We start from the raw sequence: 7360 nt of genomic DNA, 5'->3' as shown, positions 1-7360 counted from the left end.
AGTAAAACAGTCACAATTCATTATTCGTGTGCGAACACTAATGTGACAAGAAGCCCCTTAATATTAAAGGGGATCGCCTGTTACTGTGCAGTGATGTTGTTTATTTGTAGAAAAACAAAAAATAAGAGGGGGTAAGGAAATAGGTACAACTGCTCATAAATGTACAAAATACGAATTATATATTTGTCTTCCTACAAAATCAAACTCTTAATAAATAAATAAACGTGATATGCGAAAAGGGTCGTCTACGCGGATAGAAACGCACGAGGCACGAAAAGATCTGGAACGTCCGGATGTTAAGAGTCCCACGCAACAGAATGAGCAAAACATACGAGAGAAGGAAACGCACTATTTATTTGTTGAGGAACGGCTATAAAAATCTTTGAGGCGCGAAACGAGTGCACTGTAAACGTACAAAAAAACGCTATGACGCTCGCCGGGGAAGGGACGACAAGGGACGTGGCATGAACACGTTCGAACCGGTCATACACGAGTGCCACACTCTACCCATCAACTAAAGTCGTTTCTCTCAGTATGATACACACACGAGCAGTGTTTGGACGACCGGCAGCAACGTCGCAGCAACATGCAGAAACGTATACTGTTAGCGAACCGCTGCAATCGTGCGCGCGCGGGTTGGTCCCACTGCAATGTTATGTACAGATTTTGGACGACCGGCAGCGTCGCCCATACGGAAAAAATATTGGCATATTACTACATTGGATAGTTTATTTTTAGAATTAACTACGTGTACGCTCATCGTTATCGATTGCTACAATAGTGTAATTCCTATTATTATTATTATTATTCATTTCATTTCTATTTTCTACTGCGACCTTTAAAATAATAATATGTGTAGTGTGTTTTATTTTGTTATATTTAATTTTTTATACCAATAACAACTAGCGGTATTATATTTAAAGTCGCACCCACGAGCCAACCCACTGACTTATAAAATACAATTAAGTGTTTTTTTGTAATTTTTAGATAAATTAAAAATGCACGTTTAATTGCGTTCAACTCTATCGCACCTTAACAATTCTTCATAGGTAAATCGTAAAATCGATATTAAACTAAAACAAGATAACATTAATTTATCTGACAAAAACAATTTCGCTAAAGAATAACTGTATTAAACGAAAAGTAAATTTTAAAAGCTAAAAATTAAAAATACAGTTGCAAATTTTGCGGTACTATTTGGGGCTTAAAAACATCCATTAAGAAGACTAAAGAATAATCTACTTAACATTTCAATTCTTAAAAATGTTAAGTACATATTTTAATGGAAAGCAGTTTTTGATTTTAGTGTTTAGGATAAAAAGTGTTTGCATAAACTAGAAAGAATGCAGTCCATATAACTAAAAATGTAATATGTTACACGTGCAATCATTATGAGCAGGGGAAGGGAGGGTCCCTGGGGGGTACGATTAATTTTATCGACGTATACGTGGATGTTGAATTGGCAGAGGTACTCGTGTTAAAATATTAGTTCCGTAAATGTTTGCTCAAAACGTTTTGTAGTTCCGTCATTTGTCTATTTATGTGACATACTCGCTAAGTCACAAGAAAAATAAAATTTCAAATGGCAACAGCTAACCAAATATAAAATACTGTTTTAATGAAATTTCAGAGTAATATAGAAAATGTGATTTTGTAATCATAAAATGTTTGATTTATTTGAAAAAGTTATTACCAATCTTTAACAATTAAGTAAATATTTTACGATCAAGTAAATTCCCTTTGACGTGCATTTATATTAATAATAACACTCGCAAGTAAAATAGAAATTGTAGTTCTAATACATATCCAATTAAAATTCATATAAAATGTATTTTTTACGAAACAACGTGTTATTGTTAATTACTTTGGAAATTTTATGACACTTGACAATAATTTTATCATGCTACTTTGATCACTGTCTATGGAAAAGAGATTAAACATTCGATCTGAGAGAATCTATTTCTTGAGAAATTATTTTATTCTAGACAGTGACACGCGCGCATAGTTCATAAGCATTTATAAACCATCAAGTATAAATTACAACGCCGTATGATATTTTTTAATATTAAAATGCTTTGCCATCTCTTGTGTAATTGGAAAACACGATGGATTTACAAAACAAAGTAATCTCGGGGCTACATGTAGTTCCGGTTGATATTCTAAAAGGAAAATGTTTCCTTTTAAAAATTAAGGTTCTTTTTTTAAGAGAGGTGAATCCTATTGTTACATTTTATTATTATTTTTTGCTCCATTCAGTCGTTTAAACGAGATTTCGGGCGATAATGAAATCGAGACTTTTAACTTCCATAATAAAATGGCGTCGATTATTCGCTGTGATACGAAAAACTTTTGGTTTACGCGAAAGAAAAGAAGAATTCAGACGTAGTGGATTGGAGAGGGGAACGAATGTTACTAAATACTTTCTTCGTCGCTTCCCTTTGTCCCCCTCGCTGGCTCTACACAAACACACATACTAGTAGACTTACTACTTCTGTTACTTCTTCGTTGTCCTGGAAAACGGCAGGGAAAACGAAGTAACGCCACGAGGAAACATTTTACTGACGATTAAGTTTTGCAATATGAATAGCATACTCAGCGTCGGCGGTTTTAAAACAAAGGGCAACAGATGTCCCACATTGAGCTCGATCATACTTTGCGTGCATCCATGAAAACTTCTAAATGAAATTTTCCTCATAAACGGAGTAGCCCAGTGTTTTTTACTGGTAATCAAGAGCTTTAAGAGGTCGCCACAAACTTAAGAAATATATCATCGCGAGAGTTAAATTTCTACTTTAAAATTAGGACTGTTTTTCGATTGAACAAGCTGCTTTTACATTATTAATCGGATTCTTCGAATATTCTTGGCCTTTCGTACATCTAGAGTCCTTACTAATTTATGGCACTAACTAACGTTAGCTAATTTTAAAAATCGATTATCAGAGGTATTCGCACACACTACTAATTTAGCCTTTGGGTAGAGTCACTTGTTTTGACGTTAAATAACAAAACACACTGTGTCATGCACATTGCTAGAATTATGTCACATTCTAATATTCCTAATAGTTCGTTTAAAAAATATATTTAAAAAATATTTAAAAACGAATAATTTTCAATTATTAGCACGTTGTTTGCAGAGGGGTTACTTCTCCTTATTATGACCTATTGTAATTAAATTTAAAACTCAATTTCTAACAAATAACGCTGATTGTTATTAATAACCGTACAATGAAAATGTATTTGCTGGCTCATAAAGTGAATACTGTTCGATTTTTCTATACAAAAATAAAAAAAGTAATTGTACATGCTAAATTCGTAAATAAATTTTAATTAGGTCGGTTATTATATGCGATATCGGTTCTTTTTAATCCGATATTACGAAAAACCGTTCTCTAATCAAATAAACGAATATTACTATAGATTACTTTTTGAATATTTGAAATTTATTTTAGATTATTTACACAAATTACAACTACTTAATAAAAATTGTTATTGTACCCGCCGAAATGCTGTTTTCTATTAAAACTTTTTTTATTGATATTTTTATACTTAATGTACTTTTATTATTGACGTCGGATATTATTAAGTCGTATTAAAAAAAAAATATTTCGGGCTTTTATTCATCCTAGAGCACACTTTTTAACATTTTCTTTCGGCAGACTTTACTAATTAAATATTGATAGTGAAAAAGGATGTTGAGAAACTTTAGACCCTTATTTAGTATTTAAAGGTAAAATCAATTTCATTGAAAAATCGATTATTTCGTGTAAAACAACTAACCAGAGACACGTTTCCTCTGTACGGCGCCAGTCTGGGATAAAATTGCTTTTATGAGTAAACACAAGTTTTCGTTTAACAGCTTAAAAACATTTTTTGTAACTTTATTTCATTTAATTAATATTTTTTTTTTTACATCACTTTCGATGAACCTAGCTTTGTTACTTGATTTGGAAAATAAAAAAATAATATGTAACGTTCAAATGCAGAAAATCTATGTGATTATGTTAGCTTAAATATTATAAAAAAAAAATAGACATGTCCGTTCTATAGACGAAGCTAGAATTAAATAAAAAAAAAAAAAATGTATAATACTGAAAATCTATAAAGCCGGACATCCGTTTCCGGACATTCATTTTAAGTTACCAATTGTTTTTTCTCAATAAATAGTACCCATTGATGTGAAATTCGCAACAAATATATATATATATATTTACTTTCTTCGAGTTATATAATAAAGTAATATATGATATCGAGAATATTTTGGATGCTTTTTTTTTTAGTAGTCTGTACAAAATTAATTTGAGCATACTGAAATAAATCGATAACGACGCGGCGCCGAAAGGAGTCGCAACCGGTTATGTAGTAAAGAATAATATAACGGCAGCCAGTTGTACAACACTGTCTTTTTTTATTCTCTTAAAAGTTTAGTCCATGCTCTACATCAAGTAAAATAAACAGAATTTATTGAATCAAGTCATAAAAAGCCACAAGATGCTCAGTTGGTCAAAGGACCGTATAGTAAATTCTGTACGGTAAACCAATGTCCACCCCTAACACTCCATCTACTCTAAAACTGCTGAAGCTTACTTAAATCAATAAAACTGGTAAAATTTAAATAATTGTAAAATTTAAGTCATTTGAAATCAACTTGACAGTAAAAAAGATATTTCGGTTTGATTTCGCCGAGGAAAGTTATGTTCTTTATAAGTAACATAAAAATAATCCTACTGAAAAGGTCGTAAATTATAAACAAAAAGTAAACTTTGATAACTATTAACCGGTACTATGAACTTAGTTCGTGCACATATACTGTGAATTTATTGGACTGACATGCTTTACTAGCCATTAAAAGTTATGGGAAATCTTTATTCATAAAACAATCATATTATTAACTTATACATTATACACAAGATGATTCTTTTAACGATGGGCGCTCGATTTCTCTGAAAATAATAATTATGTTAAGAAAATTAGTTTTTGCATATTTGGGTTTTATTTCAACGTTTATTAGTTAATAGTTATTTTTTAAATTCGCCTCTTATACGTTATAAGGAAGGCAACCTGATTTTTTTTTAAATAGCAACGTATATATTTAACTATTTAAATTTCAACTGGGTGGTAGGAATTTACGAATTTACTTCTCTACGATCTATCTAAATCTACGAATTAACTGATAAACGGAGAAATGTATGAAACTAAAATATACGAAAACTAATTTTCTTGACATAATTATTATTTTCAGAGAAACTAGAGACAAGCGTTAAAAAAATCTTTTTGTATTGTAAGCTTAGGATGGCCATACTATTTACATAATACCGATGACACGCCTTATGTCAATATACAGATGAAATTCATCTATTCTGATTGCATTAACTATTTGTATTATTCCAAGTACTTATAAATCATACTATTATTATTATTATTATTCATGGCTTTGCGTAAACATCATATTCGACGTAATTCGCCATGCTGCGAAGACATGCACAAACAGTTTTTTACAGATCAGGCTCTATATTATAAAACATACTTAATAATAACACAAAAATATGTTTCAAAAAAAAAAATAAGACTTTTTTAATTTATGCATCTCGTTTTAACTAATTTTCCTTTCCTTAACTTATGTTCTCTTATTTATTATATTATACCTAAACATTTTTATAGACCTTGTAAACAAATTACTTAAGTATGCAATACATACCTATAACTTTGTAAAACTTAAAAATAATCTACTATTCAGCGATTAACATAAACATTTTATATTAAATCAAATTTATTCTAATTTTTAATTATCGTATAAAACTAATTAAATGTACTCATAAACAAGAGTCGGATAAGACAAATTATTTCTTTTTTAATGTTAGAATAGATTATAGCGCTATCTTATATTTGAGTACTTTAAATTTAAACGTTTTAGAATTTCTTTGTTTAACGTTTTTAATATTTAAACGTTATTACGTTTTAATGTTACTATATTTATTTTTTTTGTTTAGAAGAGGATTGAATATTACGCGTCCGATAATTCCTCGTATCAGCATATCTTAAAAACTGTACATAAGGTACGCCATTTAGTGCTTTAAACATTATAGGCCGACATGCATACCCTTTCCCCCCAACGCGCAGCATCAGTTGGTTAAGGGCACTGCATCCCAAAAGTTTTATTATTCATTCCTTTTAATTAGGGTTCGGGACTTTACGCATTTATTAAGTTTATTTTAGTCATTTATCGATGATAACAGATTTTCATAATACTAATCAACATACATTAATTAGGGTTTTAGTTAGGGGCCGTGGAGGAATCACTCTACCGAAAACAAAAGAAGTTTCTATGGTACTGTATAGTCCTATGATAAATGTTCATGAAATTTATTGTCTCTGAAATGGTTCAAACAAATATTTTAAAAGTATTAAGTCCCGAACCCTATTGATAATATTTAGAGAATTTTCCATAATAGACAAGCCATATTATATTTACGTTGTAACACATTGAATCCATTTATTTCTAATGATAAAATTCGTAGAAATAATTTGAACACATTATATGCTTAATTATATTATTTTGGAGTTATAAAATAAAATCGTCCAGTTAACTAAAACTATAAAAATAACTTTTTCACTAGTGCTCATTCGAAAAACGATGAAAAATTACTTGAAAATGTAAACTAATTAAGCTAGAAGAAGCTTCTTTTAATATTTCTAGAAACAGTCTAAGCTCCTTTTTTCACGCACTAGTTTGAGCAAACACTAAATTGTATCCTTCATTCTTTTATTATACGGTGGTACTTAACGGATTTCACGAAATTACTTTGGACGCGGTCTTATCAGACTTGGGCATTTTATTTTCAGACCTGGTCGACAATACTAAACCTTTCTATTTAATTGTCATTTTGTAATAATCATTTCCTCTTTAATTTACTGAATATTTTGCCATGCTGTATGCATAACCAACTAAATTTCCTACTGCTAACTAAATTTTTTTTTCTATAAATCAAACCTTATCTTTACTTTAGTCCCAAGTTGTTAGGTGTTCGGTAATACCCAACTCTCCCCTAAGAGATTTTCTACGTTTATTGACGTCACATATTTTTGGTAGATTGGTTACGTTTTGGCAAAATTATTCGTTTTAAACGATATTCATAAAGTTTTCTACTCTGCTAATAAAGCATCATATTTTTGTACTACTAGTATATATTTGATCAACGATTAGAAAAATAAGAGTCTAATAATGAGCAATTTATCCGTGTCATCTGTTATTTTCGCACGTTAAATATTCCACATTTTATTTAGTCGTTAAAAAAGATGTCTTTACTTAAGAGTTTACTTAGAAATAAACTCATCGAAGCACGTGCACAAAAAAAAAAAAAAA

The sequence above is a fragment of the Daktulosphaira vitifoliae genome, unplaced genomic scaffold (genome assembly GCF_025091365.1).
Source record: "Daktulosphaira vitifoliae isolate Bord-2020 unplaced genomic scaffold, ASM2509136v1 Scaffold_1, whole genome shotgun sequence".
NCBI classification, from domain to species: Eukaryota; Metazoa; Arthropoda; class Insecta; order Hemiptera; family Phylloxeridae; genus Daktulosphaira; species Daktulosphaira vitifoliae.
This window is presented reverse-complemented; position numbering follows the sequence as displayed.